This window comes from Pteropus medius, unplaced genomic scaffold, assembly GCF_902729225.1.
Source record: "Pteropus medius unplaced genomic scaffold, Ma_sr-lr_union100, whole genome shotgun sequence".
NCBI lineage: Eukaryota > Metazoa > Chordata > Mammalia > Chiroptera > Pteropodidae > Pteropus > Pteropus medius.
This window is the reverse complement of record NW_024349225.1, coordinates 2,387,886-2,412,182: the sequence shown is the minus strand read 5'-3', so window position 1 is coordinate 2,412,182 and position 24,297 is coordinate 2,387,886. Positions and strand designations below refer to the sequence as shown.

Below are 24,297 nucleotides of genomic sequence, written 5' to 3'. Positions count from 1 at the left end.
GGCTCACCACGACACCCTCATGGCCTTGTATTCCTCATACGGTGGGATGACAGAAGCGGAATTCAAACAGTTGTAATGAGCGGGCTTTGTAGGGAAGCAACTTTGTTCAGAAAAACACTTGGAAAACTTGAGGGTGTGGGTTAGAAGGCATCTGCAAAAACAAAACAAAGTTGTCAACGTGTCACGGGTAAGAAATGGAACAGAATTTGGGGGAGGGAAGACAGAGATGAGGAGAGGGAGGCAGAGCCGGGAGTGGGGCAGCCTGAGCAATGAGCCCCGGTGAAGAATTTTAAGAACGAAAGTGTCCAGTGGCCATGTTAAGTCGCTTGGGGTGTAAACCATCTCCATCTCTACCCTTCTAAACATCCATGCCTTCGTGCACTCTGCCGGGAGTGGGGAAAACGAGGACGGAGCAGCCGTTCCAAGTTCAAGTGGGTGAGGCGTACAGGGAAGAGGTGCTGGCTAAAAAGAAGGGCGCAAGGGCAAAAGCTTATTGAACACAAGCTGAGGGGCCACGGCGGCCCTGGGAAGTGCGCCCCCAGGAGTGGGGCCGTCTCGAGGGCATTCGACTTCTCACGGGATATCGCAGAGTCAGCTTAAGCTAATTTAACTGAAACCTTATGTGACCGGACGACTGCAGCTGACATCTCGGTTACACTCAAATAATCTAAAATCCTTTTAAGAATATGCTTAATGACTCCTTTCTCACAAAACTCTTTACCCAACTTGCTAGGGAGAATAGTGTTAAAACTACTTTGCCTAAATTTGCCATTGCCACCCTCTGTGAGGAGGTGCTTAGACAGGCATAAAATAAATACTGGAGAGTTAGATTAAGGAAGAGAGAATCAAATGGTGTGAGTAATAGGATAAATTGATGATCAGCACATAATACCTAGTTTGATCTGTGAGTTAGCAAAGAGTTTGTTCTGTGTGTGTGTGTGAGTGTGTGCGTGTGCATGCGCACGTGCACATGTGTGTGCGCGTGCGCATTTTGAGCGGTGCTTCCCCAATTTTAATGTGCACACAAACCACTTAGGCTCTTGCGGTGGGGTGGATGGTGGTTAACGAGATTCTGCATTGTTAACAGCTGGCCAGGGATGCCATGGCAGCTGGTCTGAGTAGCAGTGTTTTAGAACGCAGGGCAATACCTTTCTAACCCAGAAGGTCGTGAATGGGGGCCGAAGAAAAAAGGGGGGATGGAAAATATAAGAATGTAGACAAGGGGAGAATAGTGAAGGGAGAGCAGAGGGAGAAAACATTAGAAACAGCCACAACACCATAAAACCAGGAATCTCAAGTAAGGAAAAAAGGAAGTCACCAGTAATTATTCCAGAACTCCTTGATGTTTATTTCAGGAACATAGGTTGCTTCTGCCCTCTATTAAATAGCACACATTCTTTGTGCCTAACAGTGCTTAAGATTCAAGGGTAAATATCTGATTCTCTAGCCATTCACTAGTATTTATTCATATGCATTATATAACACCAATACTAGTATTGATATAAATCCCCACTAGTATGGGCAAAGCCAGTGCTGTGATACACCTGTTTCCTGTACGAATGGAATTTACACTCTGGCAGAGAATATCAGACACAACACATGTGGAAAATTAAATTACAAGTCAATTACGTGATGCTGGAACCTAATACTATGCATTTTATATTTAAAAAGGAACTTTTTCATTCATTTTACTGTTTTTTTTTTCTTCCTGCTATCCGTTGACGTAGGGAAGGCAGACTTATTATCACAATTTTATGGACGAGGAAAGGACAGCGCAGAGAGGAAAGGTGACTCGCCCAAGGTCGTATCGCTGGTAAGTGACAGAGCCTGCCCAAGGAGTCTTCTCTCTCCTGGTTCCCATTCCGCATTCTTTCTATTCCTCTCCCCACCCCCCAACTCGAGGGCAGTGAAGTTTACTGTGTTTCACTCCACCCACTGTTCTTTCTCTAGCTCAGGAAGCCAGGGCTACTCAATAACTCAGCATTTAATTGGTTTTAAGTCCACAGTTTCCTCCCTCACTCAAAATCTAAATCAATTAAACAAATTTCCCAGAAAACCAAAATAATCTTTAAGCAAAATCCACTACCAGGTCATATTTGTCTAAAGAGAAGGTATTTTCAGAATACACGTCATTGAAAAGAGTGGGGAATAATGAAAACCTCTTTGCAAACTTAATTTCTGCATAGCCTGCTGCTTAGGTTCCAAAACTCATGTACAGCCCAGCTTTTCTCATAGATGTGTACGTTCATGTGAGATATGTATTTATACATACGCATACATATTGGGAAATCATTTTGCTAATTGGAAACAAATTCTTCCATTAATGTCATCACATTAACTTAACTGTCCTGTTATTATAACTTAATAACAATTTAACCCTAAATAATTCTGCAGTATGACAGACAATTTTAATAAGTGTAATGCAGCTGAATTTCCACCTAAGTCGCTCATGCTGGGTAATGCGCATGCTCAGTGATGCCTGCTTACAGTAACTTACTATGCCGAGCCATGTAAGTCAATCACAATCTGCTTTGGGAGGAAGAGTCTAGTGATGGTGTTGAAGAAAGAAAGGTAACAGTGAGCCGAGTTTCACGTTTAGTGAGGTTCGTTGTGTTTCCCAGGGACTCACCAACAGAACAGATCAGGGTCATCGGATCCCTGATGCTATGAGTGGTGAATAGGAGGGCTGCTGAAGGGCAGTCTCGATCTCTATTCTTAATTCTGCCCCCATCCTGAAACACATGTCCATGTTCCCCTTTATAAGTCTTTTTCTCCATTTTACCAATTCTCAGTCTTTGCATCATCTTAATGCTTTTACATTTTAGAATATATACGACTGAAATAGTTTTAAAAAAATCCAGATATTGATTTTGTTTCTTTTCCATTCCCCATCTGATGCAATACTTTCTGGAAGGATCAGCCACTTCTTCTCAGGACTCTGAAATGTGTAATTCAGAAGAGGGCGAGGGTGAAAGATCTAAAGATGTGAATTCTTGAGAGCTGCTTGATTGTTGGAGGTTTGGGGGTGCTAATCAGTCTCCAGTGCTTCCCCCCTTTCTTTAGTTCTAACCGACTGATAATTATACATAAGGAGGCAAATGGGGGTCAAAATGTATCTTCTGGCTGTACTGATAGCAAAGTTGGAATGAAGGATGCAGCTGGAAGTGCGTATTCTGTTAAAAACAGGAAGGTCAAAGAGAGAGAGAGAGAGCTGTGAGACAGGGAGACCATCTACAGCAATGTCCCGCCAATCCCCCTCTGGGGCGTGGCTTGGGCGTGGGGTAGAACCTCTGGCGGAGAGTGAAGTGAGTCCAGGAGCCCTCGTATGGCCTTTCCTCTCCTCATGCTGCTATGGGAACATGTCAGGTTGGATGTGTCTTTTACAACCTCTCTAGTTCTGAGGTCAAGTCAAGGAAAAGCCCACGAGCAGTGCTGTCTTAGGTCCCTGCCACAGGACCTGTGCTCTAGAGGGCCTTGCTCTGGCCCTCCTCTGGCAGTGTCCTTCCCCATGTGACAAGAGGAAGGGTCCTGAGCCCACTCTGGAAAGTGTGTGGCTTCTGTCTTGCTAGGCTGGTAGGTGTCTGCCCTCCCGCTCGTACCCCGTTTCCTGAGGTTGGACCACACCACTTGTGTGTGGGCCTCTTGGACTGAGGGGTGGCCAAGGGGTGGCCATATGTAATGGTGGAGGGGTCGGGGTGTGATAGAGCTTGGACATTCCAGCTGGAATGGCAATGTTACAGTGTGGGGTGGAGAGGGAGGATAGAGATGGGGCAAGGGGGGCGAAACACGGGCAGCCGGCCAGTTCTCCTAGAAGCTCTCAGAAGTATGGGGATTTTAAATGTGACCCTTTCAGGATGTTATAAAGGTATTTTCACCTATGTAGGATGATAGAGCAAATTTTAATTAATAGTTTGTTAGCTTGATTTATAGCTTTAAAAAATCCAGACATATGGCATGTGGGCCTCCATCTGTATTCTTGCCACAGACCCCGCAAATGTTCGGCCTAGGAACAAGGAGGTCCCAGGTCCAGCTCTTGTATAGGCTCTAAGGGAGAGTTACGTAGAGCCCGTAGGCTGCCTAACTGTTTGCTGTGCTCATCACTTCCGTGGATCAGGAATTTGGAATGGGCCCACAGCAGGAACAGAGACTTGACGGACGTCTGGGACCTCAATTGGTAAGACTAAAGGCTGGTGGTGACACAGTGACTGTGGATTAGAATCACTGAGGAGACCCTCACTCACATGTCTGGCGATTGATGTTGGCTGTCGGCGAGGAATCCTGCTGGGGCTGTCAGCTGCAGCATTTATACGGGGACTCTCCTTGTGGCCTCATGGCTGGGTTCAGGATAAGCATCTCAAAAAGAACCATGCAGGAGCTGGCATGCATTTTACCACCTAGCCTTGGAAGTCATATAGCGTCACTTCTGCCACAGTTATCAATCCACCCAGATTCAAGCAGAGGAAACAGATCCTACTTATTGATGGGAAAAACTGTCAAAAACACGTTGTATGAGGGCCTGGAGGATAAGAAAGTACTGTTGAGGCTTCTTTTTGAAAATGCAATCTGCCGCAGTGTCCCTGGCTCAAGAGTGTACAATGCACAGGGATTTGGGAGGAGATCTTTGGTCTAGGGATTCCATGAGGATATTGTGAGTGAATTCAAGTCAAAGGCATAGAATAGTGCCTTGGCATATGATAAGACTCAGTAAACAGCAGCTATTATCATCATCAGCACCATCATTGCGAGCAACATGAACATCATCCTCACCACAACCATGACCATTATCACCACCACCCTCACTGCCACCATCATCAGCACCATCATTGCCAGCAACATTATCGTCATCGCTGTGGAACCTATGCAGATGGTTCAATCAACTATAGGAGGAAGGAAACTGAGGCCTGAATAAGTTAAGTGATGTTTTGGGAGTCCCCAAACAATTCAGTGATAGTCTTTATTTGAACTTGGGCTTCTGTCTCCGATCAGGAAACTATGTAGTAGTGGTTTGGAGACTTTGCAAAGATAGGACATGAATTAGAGCAGTATCGATGATGACCTTGGATCTTACCGCTTTTGATGCTAATGACTCCAGAGACAGTTTAGTCAACAGATTTTCCAAGTATCTTTTTTCAAAAACAAAACAAAACAAAACAAATTTTGACCTAATAATCATAAAACTAGTAATAAGATACCTGCTAATTTGGATAATTTAGATGTAAAAATCAGACTTTTGTCTTTTATTCGAAACAGTGCTCCTAAGGCAATTAGCAAAACAAGTTTGTAGGAGACTATTTTTAACAATTTGAGGAGCTGCACTTCATTTATGCAAATATTATATGTATGAAATAGAGTAATTATAAGATTTTGTCATTTGTTTATTCTAATCTCTAGAACCTACTTTGGCAGCACTCTCTTATTTGATGGTGTTTAAATTTTTGAAAATCAAGCAATTTCTTTAAAGAACTCTTCTGTAATTCTCATCAGCCTTGTGCAGACATTTTTTTTTTTTCACAAAAATCTGAAATTATAAGCTTTAGTCTAGTGTTTTGTTTTGTTTTGGGTTGGCGTTAAAGAGCTGGTCTTCCCTTGAGGAAACACTTGTAGCAGAACCAAACCAGTCAATACCCGCTGATTCTCGGACAAGGCAGGCTGATGGTGGGACACGAGGGGGTCAGAATGAATCAGACGTCAGTTTGTGCTTCCTGACGAATCTCAGTGTTGGCTCCGGGGATCTGGAAGCAACTTTGAGCCTCAAGAATGTAAGTCAGCGTTACTTTATGTAACTGTCCCCCTTCTGGTTTCAGTCGGCAGGCCAGGGCCAGGGTAACTGTTCGTAGAGGTCATCCATCCAGACTGAGCGTGGTGCCCGTCCGAGGAGACAGAGTCCAGTTGATATCGGACATGCACTTGCTGGTGTCAGCAGAAGAAGGGGATAGTGATGAAATCTTCCACTCAGGTTTTTTAGGCAAAAATGGCAGCTCAACTATTTAGACCAACAGCTAGACCTTCCTTTCTGAGAAAGTCTCTGGAGCCAGACAGCTTGAGATCGCCATTTACTAACTACGTGATCGTGGGCAAGTGTGCCTCAGTTTCCTCGCATATATGACATGAGAATGAGAATAGCACTTACCGCATAGGATTGTTATAAGATAAAATGAGTAATATATGCAAAGAGCTTAAAACCGTGTCTTGCCTCTATTTGGTCTTCAGCAAATGCCATTGTTTCTCTATACCCGTTACCTGTGGCAGGCGCCGTGTTAAACCTGTTATGGACACTACTTTATTTTCTCCTTCTAACAACTCCGTTATGGTAGCTATTTTCATCCCCATTTCATAGATAAGAAAAGTGAGGCACAGAGAAGTTGTACGATTTGCTCAAGTTCACACATTAATGGGTGAAAGAACCGGGATTCTAACCTAGTTTTGTCTGGCACAGAATCTTGTGATCTTCACCACCACTTGGCACTTTGATAAAAACAAAATAAAACACAGCAAATATAACCTTGTTGTTAGCATACTTGATGTTCCCTGAGAAGGCCATTGGGTTATCCTTAGACTATAAACTCTAATGTGGCAGAATCATGGCAGCGATTTTTTTCTATACCATCTACCACGTGCTGGTGCAGAAGACACCTAAGGGCTTTCTGTTCTGCCTTCAATTGTTATTGCTGCAGACACATTAAGTTGGCACTGCAGATGTGGCCTATAGAGCTCTAGGCAGGGACCCTGCACAGAAGGACCAGCTTTTGTGTTACAGAAAGCTGCATGAAAGTATGGATGGTGTTTAGGTCGGGGGAGATTCACAGAGCTCCCAGATAAACCCTTGATACTTCCAAATTTCCATCCAATTTTCAAGACCAGTCGGGCCAAGTCACCTATTTCCAGGTCCGCTGAAATAGAGCTGAGTTACCTTTCCGATGCCTCCTCCTGGCCCCAGCACTTCTCTTTTTTCTCTTGAAGCACAAACAAGGGAAGATTGATAGCTGGAATGGAAAAACCCATGGTGTGGTCTCACAAATACAGGTCTCGGCTGGGGTTGGGGAGAGCCTCCTTCCTCATCTGTTTGTTTAAAGATAAAGAGGCCCTTTCAGTCCACATGGGGTCCAGCAATTTAACTATAAACTATGTTAATGGATGGCAGAAAGTACCTGCCCTGCCAGGCCGAGGGGGGAGGGTATGAGCCCTGGGTTCTGACCACTTGGTCCCAGCTCTTCCCCAAACCCCTCAGTTTAAAAGTGTTGCCTTTTGAGTGCTTATGCTACTGGCTCAAGCCCCATGGTTTTAAAATATTATTTATTTATTTTAAAAAGCTTTTTGTATTTCTAATACACAGAGGTCCTGGACTTTCAGGTCTGCCAATAACTCTCCCTTTTCCAAAAAAAAAAAAAAAAAGTCATTTTTTTTTTCCTTACTGGAATTTTTTCATTTCTTCCTACCCACCCCACCTCCATTTCTCATTTCCTCAGGAAACCACTTAGTTGGAGACAGAGGGAACGTTTTCCAGCACACTCCCTCAGCCCCCACAGGCTCCTGCACACCCAGCAAGTGATTTAGCACCAAGAACATATGTTGCAGTATGCTCAGCCTTGCCCGCAAAGATTCCTGTCTCCAATTCCCCGAAGCATTCGGGGACCATTGTGGCAGAGGCAGCCTTCAACCCTGCTAACACGGGTCAGCCTCCAAGAATCCTTGAAGGTGCTGGGCCCGGTCTCTAGCTGCCTGTCCTTTGCTCTGGGCTGTCCACCAATGAGGCAGATGTAGATACATTATGGTACTTCCATGATGTCCCTGGATATGACCCTTCTGTGGGTTTTCTAGAGTGAAGGAAAGTAAAGTAAGGACTCTCTGTTGGTTTTAGGAGGAACTATGGGAGTTTGTTGTCATTTTCTTTCATCGAATAAATATTTGAGAACATTACTAAGTACTAAACAATGTTTCAGGGGCTGGGAATATAAATGGTGAACAAGGCAGGCCAAGGGCCCGCTCTCAAGTTCACTTTCCAGTTTGGGGGTTGAGGGTGATGAGTAGAGAAGGGAAAACCAAGAATAGATAGGCAAAAAAATTAAAAAAAAATGAAGAAAATGCATTTATTTAGTGATAAGAGCTATGAAGAAATCTAATAACACTTTGGAATGGCGACCATCTCCTTTCTGCCTGTGACTTTCGTGAAGCCTTTCTCTCCAATCTCTAGTTTTGGACTTATCTGACCTACTTGCTGGCTCTAAGAGTCTCATCGGTGGATGCCTTTGTCCCATTCAGAGCAAAATTTCCACGTTTCTCTCTGAAGATGGAGTTCCAAAGACTTCTGTGAGCAAAGGTCTGGAGTCTCCTACGCTTCCACCAGCTCTCGGTCTCACTCAGAATGCCGAGCGGCAGAAGATGAGAAGAATTCCAAAAGCTTTGGAGACCACTTTCACTCTAGGGCCCCAAACGAATGGAGAGCTTCATAAAATACTTGGGTGGCATAGAACAACTGAATAGAGGAGAATTATTTCCAGCTGCAACAAAAACGTTACGTTTACCCAAAAGAGACTCCCCTGTGTTATTTACCTTCCGTGACTCTTCAGGTATGTTGGGACCAAGTCTAATCTGTGTCCAATCCCAAGAGCCCTGGATACATCCAGGGAAGCTGAAGTTGACTTTTCATTCTGGCCGCCCACGCGCCTCTTCTCAGTGCCATAGGAAATTGTTTTCTTTGCCTCTCAATTAGCAGGAATGCTTTCCCTTTGGAGACAAAAATGTTCTTAGTTCAAGAGGAGGCATCCAAGAATCGGACGCTGGGGAGTTTATTGTAATCTGGGGTATAAATCCGTCTAAAACTGAGTTTACACTCTGCTTAACAACCACCAGATGTCAGCAACTCATCTGGTTTCAGTTCCCCAGCAAAGGGAAGGACAACCCACGAGGAAGGGAATGACAGCCTTTGGCTGACTTCAGCTTTTTCTCAAGTTTTCCGGTGGGACTTCAAGAAGTTGTCTACTGTTAGGAACAGTGCTGATGGTTCAAGCAGGATTCATGTCTGAGGACGAGAAAGCCACTTACACACACCCATGTGATGGCATCCTTGGACTAACACTGCTTTTTCTTTGTCAGAACCATTTACAGATAGCAAAGAAATATGCTAGGAAATTAGTGAAGATTCACTGGAAAGATTTTTAGGGCTGAAGGCAACTAAATGGAAAAATTTACTTTCAAGGTTTTTTTTTTCCCCCCGAGGAAACCTGATAGACTTTTGAGAAAAACTGTAAGAAGGGAAAGAGAAGTCTGCAAGTGTAAACATTACTTAAAAGAAAGGGCATAAATAAGATATCCAAAGGGCGGGAGATAATCACAGTCAGCTCCTGTGATGCTCGTTTATTTTGCAAAGCCAGGTAAGGGGTCATCGATATAATAAAATATGAGACAAAATGCCTTTGGTGTAAACATTGATATAGCTTAAACTGCGTGTAGTTTTCCAGAGGAGGCTGCCACATTAGTTCGGGAGGTTCACGGACCGACATAATTAACGTATTCTTCAGTAAGCCAAGCTCAGGGTGCAAATGCAAGATCACATTTGTTAAAAGTTCTCGGATTCCCAAGAACTCTAGTGGCAGTGATTGCCCATGCATTCTTTTCTTAGTCAACCTCCAATGTATCTTCTCCCATTTTTCACTTTTTTTCTTGTTCTTGCTGTTGATTCTGTATGTCAAGGTCAAATCTGCATTGCTCACTCCATTGTGGGCAACTTGCTCTGTGGTTAGAAACGCAAGAGGAAGGGTGAGATGTCCTCTGAGTGAGAAGCCCGGTTACCATAAAAGTAAAATGTGACCACACTGGCGTTTAGGCTGGGGCAGGGGCCTGGTGGGGGCTTTGCAAACGATGCCCTCTCTGAGGCCCACTGTAAGGCTTGGGTGGAATGAATGCTGAAATGGCCCATTGACAAAATAGGGCACAACTCACCTCTGCAGCCTACATCCCACCTCAGCCTCCCCCATCTCCTCTTTCCTCTGGACATGCCGTGACTCTCAGCCCCCCGAGTCTCACCTCCGGTCACCTCTCCACACTCTCCTCTGTCATTTCCTTCCATTTCACTTAAATTCGGCTGATCTTTCAAACTCTACCTTCTCCTGCCACTCCAGCCTGACGCTATGTCACACCTCTGTATTCCTAAGCCCTTGTGATAGCATATCTTTAATTCTTTTAATTAACAATCTTATGTTCTATTAATAATTCTATAGATGTAACTACAATAATTAATAAATACATAACACGTGTCATATTGCCATCTACATTAGGTTCACCTACTTCTTCCACATCTTCTTCCAAAATAGATTGTAAATTTCTTGAAATTTAAAAATAATTTTAATTCCAACACATTACAAACGTTAGGTTGCCTAATAGGCACCTGTTCACTGAAAGCGAAAATGTTCGATTTGCCAATCTCAGTTTATACTCTAACTTCCAGAGTATGGATCCGTGAAAGTAAATTTCTAAGATAAATGAGTAGAGCCTGGAAGCCTCTGCTCCGCCTTCATTCACTGCTCTGTTTGAGATTCTTGAATAAAGAAAGGCCCAGAGAGGTGTGGGGGTTCAGCCCCCTCCCTGCCTTGGGAGGCTATGGTTCCCCTGACACTCAAGAATGCCAAGCCTCAATTCCCTGAGGGTAATTTGATCTACTAATTATATGCAAAGACTTAGATCCCTAAAAGAGAACTTGACTTTGTTGTCACCTGGGAAATGTCAACAAATGACATTATCTCCCTTTGAGCTAGCCCTGTAGCTTCTGGCTGGGCAAGGAAGGTCAGTAGGGAAGCTGGGTGAGTCAGGGACCCTGAGTCACTGGGGACTGGGCTGGGTGGGGCACTCAGTGACTCTTCCTATAACTTCTTTCTTGCTGAAATTTAAAAAATTCACCGTGGTTCCTTTATGAAGAGAAAGAATCTTGAAAAGAAAGTCATCTTTTTGTTTTTTAACTTGGAAACAGAAGAAGAGCAGGGCTAGAGCTTGGATCGGCATGTGCAGCATGAAAACAGTGTCCTTGCTGGTTCGGCTAAGGCCACATCCAAAGCCAGTCCTGTGCAGTGCAAGGCTGCCCCTCTTTGCCTGCCACTAGATTAGGCTGAGGCTGGATGAAAGGCGGTGTGGTTCGTGAAGTCCACTGTGGTATCTTATTACTCCAGTTAGCCAGTGCTTGCTGTGGGCTAAGTGCTTTACATCCATTCCCTTATGTAATTCTTAGCACAACTCTTGAGAATATATTATTATTTCTATTTTATAGAAAAGGAAGCTGAAGCTCAGAGAGGTAAGGAAATTTGCCCCGAGCCACACAGCTAATAAAGGGCACGGATGGGTTTTAAACCCAGGTGTCGGGTGCCTCCGATTCCGGTCCTGATTTGCCACTGTCTAGCTATGTGACTTAGAAAGGACATTCATAAGGCTTCTTTGAGCTTCTGTGTCTTTTTTTTTTTTTTTTTTTTTTAATGAGGTGGCTAAGTGAGCTGATCTATAACTATTCTGTTCAATATGGTGGTCACTCGCAGCATGGGGTTATTGTGCACTCGATGTGATTGGCCTGAACTGAGAAATGTTGTAAGTGTACAACACATACTGGATCTCAGAGCCTAGAAAAAAGACAGATATTTCAATAGTATTTTAATTATTGATTACATTTTAAAGTAACAATATTACCTATATTACATATAAATAGTTAAACTATATTATTACAATTATGTTTACCTCTTTAGTTTTACTCTTTAAAATGTGGCCAGTACACACATGGTTCACATTATTTTAGTCTCAGACAGAGCTTTCTAGACTTTTCTGATAAACTGTCTCTAGAGGTCATGTGTCTCAAGAATTGACCTTTCCTTGTGACTCCTCAGGTCTGAGTTGGTGATGCAAGTAGGAGCTGAGGCCGAGGAGGGGAGCGTAGACACGGCAACAGCTACCCATGGAAATGGCACAGGCCCCAACTATTGGGACCCAAACTGGTCACGAACTTGGTTACAAGTAGACTTGTACTTGGCAGTACATTGATTAAACAAGCAGATGAGAATGTAGTTTTGTACTTTCCAATAAGCACAACCACCATCACATTCCCAGGTGCCAGGTGAAAGTCTCTGTCATATTGCATAATTCTTTACCAAATGTATCATTTCATTTAATCCTCACAACAGCTCTGTGGAAGTAAGTTCTATGCGGATTTCACAGATGATAAAACCGAGACTCAAGAAAGTTTAGGTAACTTGCCCAAGGTCATAGAGCTAGTCAGTGATAAGAATGTTTGACTCAAAAGCTCATATTTAGAATCATTAGGTAATACCGCCTAATTCAAATGCTTTAGTGTCTCCAGTTGCAATCAGGTGAATAATGAAAATTTAAAAAAGCATTTGTTTTGTGGGAAGGATGTTGGTACTGGAGGAATCTCCAGAAGGTTCCTGATTCTGCTCGGGGATTCTTTTCATATCTTGGAGGGTTTGTCTATCATCATGCATCCCAAGGCAGAGGTGCTCCACTGGGCTCTGCATCCCAGCAGTTGGGAGAGACTGTGTTTTCTAGGTTCTTCAGCTGGAGACAGACAGCCGTGAGGTAGATGGAGATAATTACTCACCATGCACAAAACTCTGCCAAGCAATTGGGTGGAAATTGGGAAGTTGGTTTCCATTATCCAACCATTTCCAAACAGTCTTTTAAATTTCCTTCCAGATGTGTGATGTTGTATGTATCAGTCAGGGTCCAATCAGAAGAGAGAATCTATGCACTAATTTGAATGTGAAAAAGTTAATATAAAAATTATTAACTATAACAAGATTAATGAGGAGATGGCTGGAAATAAGGAAAGAGAACTCTAAAGATATAGTAATAGCAGATATTAGGAGCATCTATCACATCCGGGGTTGAGATGGAGGCTCCGGGATGCTCTCCCAACCTGACCCTCTACCCCAAATCCAAGCTGAAATCCAGACACGGTTGGCTGTGGCCCACTGGATGGGAGAGGAGTAACTGCATCAGTGGAATTTGCTGGAAATTCTCTCTCTGGAACTTACTGTAAATCAACTCTCCAGGGTGCAGAGAAAGTTGTTCAGGAGGTGGTGTCTCTGTGAAGGCACTTAATATGAAGTCACCTGAGGTGCTGGGGGAAGCTGCTGGCTGTGGGGTACTGCTGGCTGCCAGGCACCAAAGGACCCGGATGCTTGAGGAGCCACCCCTGCTTCAGCAGCCAGCTGATGGAAAAGCTGCTCGTACTGCAGGAGCCTGGCGCTGGAGAAGCTGCCTGCACTGCAGGGCTGGCTTCTGGAGAAAACCTGCAGGAGTGGGAACAATGAGGAAGCTGCTTGTGCTGAAGGAGCCTGCTGAACCAGAGCAGCAGAACCAGGACGAAAGTCCTTTTCCTACTGCAGTGGCTCTCCGGTACTCTCTGCTGACAAAGCTTAACATGGTGCCAGATGGTAAAGAAAAATGCTTACAGGGATCAGATCTGTTTTTGCAGAGCAGGCAGTGAAGGGTGAATTTGGAGCTGAGAGGCAATAAATTGATACCTGGCACATTCTAGAAGAATGGCTTTTAAGCGCTGGCGTACCTAAGCAGTGCTTGGGCGTTCTTGTGAAAACTTCAGCATCTTAGGACCGCCACATTCTGGGTCCGGGGATCTAAGATTTGCCCTGGAATTTGTAGTTTGCACAGGAGCTCCAGGTAATTTTGCTGGGTGATCTGCCATCAATATTCATTTGGGTAATCGCAATCGTCTCTTAACTGGTCTCCCTGATTGCCTTCTTATTCTCGAATCATCTATTTTTCACACAGCAGCCAAGTGATCTTATGAAAATATGAGTTAGAATATGTGACTCAGCTGTTCAAAAACCTGCTGTGTCCTCATCTCACTAGAGAAAAAGCTCAGGTCCCCAGAGGGACTCGCCACCTCTCTCCTTCTACTCTCCCCTGTTCGCTCCCCCAGGCCACACCAGCTTTCTTCGGCTTTCTTGAACCTCCAACGTGCTAGGCACACGCCAGCCTCAGGGCTTGCCGCCTTGCAGTTCCTTCTTCCCGGTGGGCTCTCCTTCCAGATTTCTGCAAAGCCCACACTCTCACGCCTTCGAGTCTTTGCTCAAATGACACCTTTTCAACAAACTCTTTTCCGACTACCAACTTTAAAATTATACACCCCTTTCCACCCCTCCCCACGAGTCACTCCCTCTCTCCCTTCTCTGGTTGTTTTTCTCCGTAGTGCTCACACCATCTAACTAGTCATATGTTCTACTTACTGATTTTGTTCGTTTTCAGTCTTGTCCAGCTAGAATATAAACCCCACGAGGAAAAGAATCGTTATCTGTTTTGTTCGCCGCTGCATTCTCCCGGGCCTTGAATGGTGACTTGATAGGTATTCAATGAATACTTGTTGAATGAACGAATGCAGCCTACGCTTTGAGAGACTTCTCTGTGGAATATATAGATTGTGAAGGCATCATGCTGTCGGGAAGCCAAGGTCCACACAGTTCTCAGACATTTCAAAAGCTTCATAGATGTAAACACTAGCACGGGCCTTTTAAAGGAGTTGCCCTTCATGAAAAAAAACCTTCTAGAGCAGTGTGGATGCAGAGAATAAGGGGACACTCCTGTGCCTATTCAGAGGGGTGGAAAAGTGGCCCGTTCATTGAAAAAGCATGTGGAGTTTTAGAGAGAAAAATATCGTAATTGCTCAAAATGACTATTTTTGAGAAAAGCCTGTGTTTTCCCTCATGTTGCTTAGGAAAAATTTCTAGAGGCCTTTGGATTTAGCAGACAGGACTCCAGATACAAACAGAGCGGTTCTATCTGTCTCCTTCCCAAGAGCCAGCTTTTCTTGTTTGGGGAGGAAGGAAGCACGCCTGTGACCGACACTTCCTTTAGGCTCTGGAACTTGTCCTCCATCACCATCCGGACCGAACCTCTCCCGCCCGCTCTCAACACTGAAGGACTGAGAGAATTCCAAGTGCGGCCTTGCTGAGTGAGTCACATCCCCATGTCACGTGATTCGGACCCGATTTAGCCAAGGACATTTAAGAGCTTCTGGAAGAATTATTTAAGGAGAGGGCAAAGGATGACTGAGATTCAACTTGGACTCTGCAGAACGGCTGAGAGGCAAGAAAATAGGCTCAGCACATCATGTCCACATGCGATTGGAGGCCCACAGTTTATAAGTCTTTAGACACGTTTTAAAGATGGAATTTGACAGAAAAGGTCAAATCTTGTTATTGCCAGAAGACAGAGAAAAAAATGAGACAATTAGAGTTGATTTGCAGTTATTGGGGTTATGAGGTCTGTTTATGGAGTCCAGGCAATTTAATTCTAGTATGACTACTTCATCTAATAGTAACACATACATGTTATAATAGTCTGCTGTTGAGATTAATCCTCTCCTGGGTATAGGCACGAGAGCCCGAAAATATCCCGCTTTGTAAATTCAGGGAAGGCTGGAGAATGTAGTCTCTATTCCAAGGCTATTAGCGCACCAGAGCTTTCACAAGTGCACTGGGTCCTGAGCAGTTCAGATGGGCAACTCACTACCAATCACCACTAACTTTTTAAAAACTATCACTTGATCATGATTCTAACGTCAGTATTTCTAGGGTGATATTGAGAGGTTGTCTGTCACATAAGAAGCCAAATTAGACTAGTAAAAATAGTTTAATGAGTCTAACTGACCCTCTGGAGTCCCTAAGAACCACTTGACAAGAAGGGCGAAAAGGTATAGGTTCATTGCCTCCCTTGACCCAATGCCCTTTGCAGTGACCTCTTGGTTTCTCTTGTTTATGTTGGTAATATATATGCTCTCCAGATTGCCAAGTCCAATTCTCAATCCATATCATATTCTAACAGCAGGATGTGATGGGGTTTCTTACTCCTTCAACTTGAAAAGCTTTCTTCGCCTGGCCTGGATAGCCCTCAACTTGGACTCTGCAGAATAGGCGAGAAATAAATTCCGATTATTACTTTACTTCACCAATCTCCTTTGCTGTTTCCTCTTCACCTTTGTAAGATCTACCAGCTGGGAGGCTAATCACTGCGAAGATAACATCATTCAGGGGCATGGTTGTAAGTACCATCTATCTTCCAAGAACTTCTAAATTCATGTCTCAAGTCTAGACTGTTCTCAGATGAACTCAGATAACATGACCTGAACTCAGATGACATGCAGCTTTTAATTGATGGGAATCTCAGACTTCATGTACTCACAGACAAGTCCCCAATTTCTACAACCCCTCAAGAAAACACTTCTTTTTGTAGTTTTTCCATCTTTTTTTTTTTTTTTTTTTTTAACAGTAATCCTCTTTCTAGTTGCTCAAAGCCAAAAAGCTTGGAGTACACCTTGATACTTTCTCTCATACCCTACATATGATCCATCAACAAACCTTGTGGGTTCCACCTTCGAAATAGGTCACTTGCCCCCCAAATATATTCTCAAGACAGTAGTAGCTGAAGTGACCCCTTTAACAGAGAAGTTACATCTCTACTAAAAACCTTCCGGTGGCTTTCCATCTCACTTAGGGTAGCAGCCAGAGTTCGCAGTGGCCCGAAAGGCCCGATGTGACCTAAACTCACCCCAGGAAACTCTCTGACCTCATCCCTTACCACTGCCCTCCTCATGCCCTTTGTTCTAGACACACTGGCCCCTCGCCTTTTCTCCACACACCAGTCACACTCCCATCTCAGGCCTTTGCTCTTCCTGTGTGTTCAGCCCTGAAAATTCTCCCAAATAACCTACTGGTCTTTCATGGTCTCTGCTCAAATGTCTACCTTACTTGTGAGGGTCTTCCCTGACCACCTGCCTTCCTCCCCCCCATCCCCCCCCCCCCCCCCAAAATCTGTCTTAGCCAGGTTTTCCTATGTAAGGCTTGAATAATTACAAATAATAATGTAACCTACCATATGATTCTTACCCCTTCCATTCACTCTGCGTCCCCCTCACCCTACTCAATTTTCTCCCCTTGCTGGTCTGTCTTACTATCTCACATAGTATCTGTTTGCTTGTTTATTGCACAAGAGCAAAGTAACTTTGTCAGCTGGGTTCACTGCTGCATTCCGATTGCCTAGAATATCACCTGGGACAAAGTAGTGTCTGATCTGTTGAATAAATAAATATATAAATAAAATGCAGTTACTGGTAGATTAGGACATGCGTAAAAAATGGCAAAGGTATAGACTGAACTTTTGTGTCCCTCCAAAATTCATATGTTGAAGCCTAACCCCAGTTCGATGATATTTGGACACGGTGATTAGGGAGATGATTAGGTCATGAAGGCAGAGCCCTGTGATGGGATCGGGGCCATTATTAAAGAGACCCCAGAGTGCACTCTCATCCTTTTTGCCATGTGAGGACACGGGGAGAAGATGGCCCTCCGTGAACCAGGAAGTGGGCTCTCGCCCGACACTGGATCTGCCAGTGTCTTAGTCTTGGACTTCCCAGCTTCCAGAACTGCTGTTTATAACACACCAAGTCTATGATGTTCTGTCATAGCAGCCTGAATGGACCGAGGCAGGCACTGTGAGTTTAGGATGGTTAGATAGATCTGGATGCCTTTAAGAGAACAAGTTCATGAGGGAGATCATAGCGTCTTACTTCGTAGAGAACACTCAGCCACAGGCAAGAGACTGAGAGCTTCCTGTCCAGAGTCCATTTGGCCTTGTGTTTAACTGGTTCTACCACTTGCTTAGCTGTTTGTCTTTGGCCAAGATATTTAACTTTGCTAAGTTTCAGTTTTTCTCAACTGTAATATGGGAATAATAATAGAATTTACTTTAGGATTGTTATGAAAAAAATATTAAAATATTTAGCACACTGCCTGGAACTTATTAAATGCTCAATAAATGTTACAGTTATTATCTTTGTTGTACAAAATAAAATTTTGGCAGGATGTACCCTAAAACGTCAATAATGGCTAGCCTGAGGGTTGAGATTGTGGATGATTTTTATTTTCTCCTTTTGGCTTCTATTTTCCCATTTTTTTCTACAATAAATAAGTATTATTTACTATGAAAACAAATGAGAGTTATTGCTTTTTAAAAAAGAATTGACCAATGCAGCTGTGTTCTGCTGGGGTTGGGTCAAGTGGACCAGTCTGAATGGGTTTGATGATCTCCTCAGGTTCTCATCAGGCTTTTATTCTGCCGTTTCTAAACCAAAAGCTAGCACGTAAGAGCAAGAATAGGAGGAAGCAAGACTAAGAGATGATGGGGAAAGGCAGCGAGCTTGGAAAACTGTTGAGGGCCAGATGCTGAAATGAGGAACTTCTGAGTCTAGCTTTCCATTTCATGGCTTGGGATGAGTTCGACTTTAGGGACCCCGTGCTGGGGAAAAAAGAAAACACAAACCAATTCCACTTTGGTTTGATTATGAAAAGGTTTCAGGAAGCGGCAAAGTCTGAAAATGGGTTCTTGAGAGAACCTAGATTCAAATGCATTGAAGCTAATGATTCTCTAGAGATGTGCTGTCCAATAAGAAATGGAATAAATATGAGCTCTGCACAATTAAAAATTTTCCAGTAGTCTCATTCTAAAAGGGAGGGGGAGGTGGAGAGAAAGCAGATGACATTAATTTTAATAATATGTTTTATTTAACCCAATATATCCAAAATATCATTTCAACATGTAATCAGTATATAAAGATTATGAATGAGATAGTCCACATTTTTTTTGTGCTAAACCTTCAAAATTCCGTGTGTGTTTTACATTTTCAAGACATCTCAATTCAGGCTAGCCCCCTTTCAAGTGCTGGACAGCCCCCTGGGGCTAGTGGCCGTTGTACCAGAGAGTGCGGTTCTAGGCCATGAGGCTGCCACCCCAGGAATGAAGCGTCCGAAGAATCAGCCAAGCGTTCTCTTTCTTCTTTTCTATCTTATCACCATCTCTTCTCAGAGGTCCTTGGATGTGGCTGGCCATTTCCTGCCAGGATCATTCTCTGATGCTGCCAACCTTTCCCAGAAAAGGAGTGTTTCCTGGAAAAGATAGGGCCTGTTGAGAAATACAGAGGGGCAGGCAGTGAGCCATTTTGAGGGCACCCTATGTCACTCCGTGCTGCTGGAGTCTCCAAGGATACTGCGTGTTGGTAGAAGATAGTTGGTGGCCAGCACAGCTGGGTTGAGAAACCCTCAAGGTTAGCAGAAGGCCTGGGCAGAGCTGGGCAGGGAGAGGTCTTGTGGTTTGGCTACCTGTCTGAGAAGGTGACCTTCACGAGCTCTTCCTACCCTCCGGCCTTATCCCCTCCCACCTTTCTCCCCACATCAGGCCTCCACCCCAGACACCTGTGGTCGCCCTTGTGTTCCTTCTCTAAAGGGAATTCAAGATAAATATGTTTATCTTGCCTGGGGAGCTCAACTGGTACATTTGTCAGTGTTGGAGCTGGGAGTTAAACGTGACTAGCTAGTTCATTTGTCACAGGGGTGTATTTATCTGTGTTTGGAAGATTTAATTTTTCCCAATGAAGAACTGTATAAATAGGTCTAATGAGCCTTGAGGGCTCTCGTTTGCTCTCAGAGTTCACAGCAAGCTGGGAATTCTCAGAACATACTTGCCTCCCAGGGTTCTGTGCTGCCCGCCATGAGGACGCCAGCGCGGGTCTCGTTCTGGGTGGCGCTCTGGCCTTGGGACGCCCAAGTTTTCCCATCCAGGGGCTTCCATTTGGGGATGTTTAGTTAAGATGATTTTTTTTTCTGTATACTTACGATAATCTGCAGAATCTTTTGTTTGTGTAGCTGGCAAAGCGCTCTCCAGATAAAAGAGAGGGGCACAGTTAATGTATATGAATAGAAGAGTAACATTGGGGAGCCACACGCGCGAAGGGTGTCGCGGGCTTTGGGTAGGCTGCGTCTGCTCGCGGCTTTCCTGTTTTCTTTCTTTGTTTTATTAGGAGAGTTTTCATCTAATTAATGGCCAGTGTTGGTTCCAGCAGTATGTCTGTGCATGGAGGGGGTGTGCAGGGGGACTAGGGTAGAGAGAGCGAGAAGGAAAGAGAGACAGAAGCGAGACTGGGCTACAGGAGGCGGGACAGTGAGAAAGGAGGGGGCAAGGGAAGGGAGAGAGGATTTTCAAACTCTGAGCAAAGAAGAGAACGAGGAAGGGAGAAAAGAGTGAGAAGATGAAGGGACGTTAAAGGTGGGGATTAAGAGAAAATACCAGAGATGTCATTGCTGGAAAAGGCCCCAGAAATTATTTTTTCGTTTTATAGCTGGGACAACACAGCTGAGAGAGGCGCAGGGACTTGCCTGCAGCCACACATGGTTACTGGCAGAGCCAAGGTTCTGTCCACACCTCTGTCCTCTGTGGTACCTCCAGGAGGAACGGAAAAGACAGACATGCACGGGGGGCGCTTACGAACGTTCGTGCTTCTCGTTTCAAGTCATGAGTCAACACTGCTCATCTTCCCTGAGTGAGGACGCCCTCCCCTTCCTCCCATTCTCCCGGGCTCCGCCACCCGCCACCACCACCACCACTCTGCTGGATCTGCCGTCTGGATCATGATCTCTCTCACATCCTCAAATCATATGCATATCATAAATCTGCCGTCACCAGTCTCTCCTGGTCACTCTCGCCACTGGATCGCCGTCGCTGATCGCCGCGTCACGCAGATCGCCATCTCCTCTCGTCAACCGCCATATAAATCACCGTCGCCGTCTGCGCCAGATCGCTCTCCTCCCGCAGATCGCCCGTCGCTCACCACCGTCGCCGCCACCATCGCCGCCGCAGATCGCAGCCGCCACCACAGCCAGATCGCCACCGGATCACTGCGTCGCCAGATCGCCATAAATCACCGTGGTCACCACTCTCCACCATCCCTGAAGATCTTGTGCAATGCCACCATCATAAATCATGTCCCTCTTTCTCTTTCCTCTCATCCTTAACCATAAATCATATAAATCATGCCGTCATGCTCTCGCCATAAATCACTCTCACCGCCGCCATCATACTCGCCAGATCGCAGATCTGCCGTCTCGCCAGATCGCCATACCGGATCTGCCGTCACCACGCCATCCGCAGCCGCCGCTCCTGCCATATCGCCATAAATCGCTGCCAGATCACTGCTCTCACCGCAGATCACTGCACCATAATCGCCACCACCGCTTCACCACCATCGCATCCTGCATCGCCATCACCAGATCACCACCATCCGCCACCACCACCATCATCCCACCACCACCACCGTTACCACCACACCGCTACTGTTACCACCCACCACCACCACTGCACTGACCACCCCTTCATAACAAGTGCTCTCTGTTCTGGTCTAAGTTTTCAAATCACATGGATCAGATCAAGAAAGCAGAAACCCTAGTCCAGATTCAAAAACACCTTAAAAAATTTTTAAAAACTCAACTGAGGCACACTAACCCTGTGTTGACTCCTTTGGGGGTGCCCACACTTAGTTGTCAGGCTCCTCAATGTAGTTGAACACACTTGGAGAATTTCTCTCCAACACGCCTGCGTGCGTGCCCGCGCGCGCACACGCAGAGTCAGGAGGTGCAAGTTCTCATCCCAGCTCTGTGAGACGCTGCTAACCTTTTTACCCCTTGCTTCAGTTTTCTCCTGAGGAATGGACAGGTTGACCTGCTGACCTCTGACCTCTAAAGGTCTTTGGCTTCCATGTCACATCCAGTGACTACAGAGGCAGACCGGTTTGCAGAAAAAGAGTGAACTTTGGGCTGGTTTAATAGCCGTATAGCTTCACAATTTTAAAATCTTCTTTTACCCCATTTTCCCCATTTGTTAAAAAAAAGTAGGGCTAATAATTTCTACCTCCTAAAATTCTTGTGAGGTTGAGATAATGTGTTTGAGGAAAGGGCCAACAGAGTCTTGGTATGATATAGTGGAAGTGGCTTATTTATTTTTTGCTTTTCTTGCTTGCTCATGGTCTCTTTTTTCAATCCTATGACTTTAGGAGCGTGTGCTAAAGCTGCCTCATGCTGATTCGCCAAAGCTGATTGTGTTCATCTCTTCCAAGCTCTGCATTCACTCATGAATCTTGGTAGCTTGAAATCAGCCATGGTGGGAGCATTTACACCATGGAAATGGACAACTGTTATAAATCAAGGCTTTTTTTTCCTCCCTTGACCAGTCAGTTGTTAGACATTACCAGCACACCATCGGGGCCGACCTTCCTGTTTTATTTAGGTTTACTCTGATTTCTCTACATTTTGAACATATTATCCATTCATGCGGCAATGATAGGGTTGCCAGATAAAATACAGGACACCCAGTTAAATGTTAATTTCAGATAAACAATAAATAATGGTTTCCTATTAGTATGTCCCAAGCAACATTTGAGATGTATTTATAAGAAAAATTTTAATTTAACTGAACATCCTGTATTCTTAGTTGCTAAATCTGTCAACCTTAGCTACAGAGAATCCAATTACATAAGACACAGTTCCTGCATCCATGTGGCTTATGCTCTGGTAGGAGCTGACCTTGGGAACTCTGAAATCAGGAGATTACTGGGACTTTTTACACTGCGATCCTTGTCTTCATTATCATCATCATCTATCCTTTATTTAATGTTTACTGAGCAACTGCTATATGTAAGATTCTATTCTAGATTCTGGGATTCAGTATTAGACAAAGCACACACGTCTCAATTCTCAGAGTTTTCCCTGGTTTGAGAGAGACAGACAATAAGTAAGATAAAAGAAAGTAAAAGACATAGTATGTTGGTAAGGACTATGGAGAAAAATAAGCCAGAGAAGAGACCTGTGGGAGGTAAGGGAACAAGTCTATCAAAAAGAAAGTGTTCTTGGCAGAGGGTACGGCAAGAGCCAAGGCCCTGTGCTGGGTGCCGGCCACACGCCGGGCCTGCTAAGTGCTTCTCTTCCATTATCTCGTTACCCCACGCACTGGCCCTGTGTGGCAGGTATTATTACTGTTCTCCTTTTGCATATGAGTAAACTGAAGATTTTTTTGCAAGGTTAAATCTTGCACGCGGTCTCTCAGCTACTCAGTGGTGGAACCTACACTCTTACCCAGAGCTGGCTGGCAACCACCTGGATTTTACTAAGAACAAGTTTTATTTTAATTTTTCAAAAATTCATTTATTTTTAATTCTTTAACGTCGCCACATATTTGACCCCTTTTGCCCCATCTACCTTCCCCTTCCCCTCTCCCCTCTGGTAACCGCTAGTCTATTGTCCATGTCCATGAGTCTCTGTTTGAGAACAAGTTTTTAGAAGAGGCACTTCTGAATTCTCTCTGCACTCAACCTGTTCTGGCTTTAGGGAGGACCTTGGAGTCTGGGGCAGCTCCGAGCCTTGCCAGCTTCCACTGAGGGCAGCTCCCCATCTGCCTTGTGGAGAGCAAAGCAGTTTGCCAGGGTCTGCAGGGGCCTTCGGTCCCTCCACACAGGCGCCAGACCAGAGACCTTAGTGCCACATGTCACCATTTGGCCTCTCCTGCAGGCTCTGCCCCATGGCTCCTCCAGCAGGTACAGGGAGCCCCTCGCAGGCTTTGATGGGGCATTTGTGCCTGGGCCTCTCTGCGGGATGGCCAGTAAGCCAGCTTGCCTCCATCGTCGCTGGCTAAGCTCCCTTCCCTCTGCCCAGGAAGAGCCTTGGCAGGCCTTTGGAGCCTTCTCCCATGGGTAGGGGGCAGGCGGTCACCCCGAGGTCCAACCGACGCTGACCTTGCACCTAAAAAGAATACATTGTTTTCAAACACGGCTTCCTATTCCTGCCAGATAAACCAGCACAGTAACAATGCGTCCAGGTTGTAGAATGTTGGCTGGGGTTTCTTTTTTAGCAGCAAACTTTTTGTCCAGAGGTTGGCATTTTCCTCTCCATTCACGAGGACACGGCTCTCCTTTCAGGGCTGGGCGCGGGCCCCTGGGGACCCAGACACACACACACACACACACACACACACACACACACACACACACACACACACACTCCTCTCGGTTCAGCCTTGCGCGTTGATAACATTGTTATTATTAGCCGAGGCCTCTGGAATCCTGGAGTTCACTCGCAAACAACGGCTCTTCTGGTGAAATGGAAAAGCGGCTCCGGTTATCACGGTGGCGGCCCGGATCCATTACCTCCAGGGTCTGTGAGCGCAGATGGCCCCTGACCAGGAGCCCGCCCCGGAAAGTCATCCCGGAACCGGGCTGGAACCCGGGCCAGGCCGAGTGCATCTGGCCTCCTCCTCGCTGCCCTCCTGCCACGCCCACCCACCTCCCGCCCGCAACCTGGGCGCCCCCACTCAAGGCCAACCTGACAGCGGGTTAATTGGCTCCTGGGCTTGTTGGTCCCCTGACTCCCTGCTTCTGCTCCAAGCCATTTTCTGTGCCCTTTCCTCTCCCCT

General features: G+C 45.2%; 1 long non-coding RNA gene across 4 annotated transcripts in view; it reads left to right on the top strand.

Moving 5' to 3' along the window:
- LOC120617540 (uncharacterized) overlaps window positions 1-16,801 on the top strand; it is a 125,636-nt gene extending 108,835 nt beyond the window's left edge. For 3 of the 4 annotated variants that reach the window (XR_005656946.1, XR_005656945.1, XR_005656940.1), the window contains exons 8-9: window positions 1,728-1,813; window positions 11,862-16,801. This is a non-coding gene — a long non-coding RNA (uncharacterized LOC120617540). The remainder of the gene's footprint in view (window positions 1-1,727; window positions 1,814-11,861) is intronic. The other variant, XR_005656941.1, reaches the window with a different exon arrangement.
- The last annotated feature ends 7,496 nt before the right edge of the window (window positions 16,802-24,297 follow it).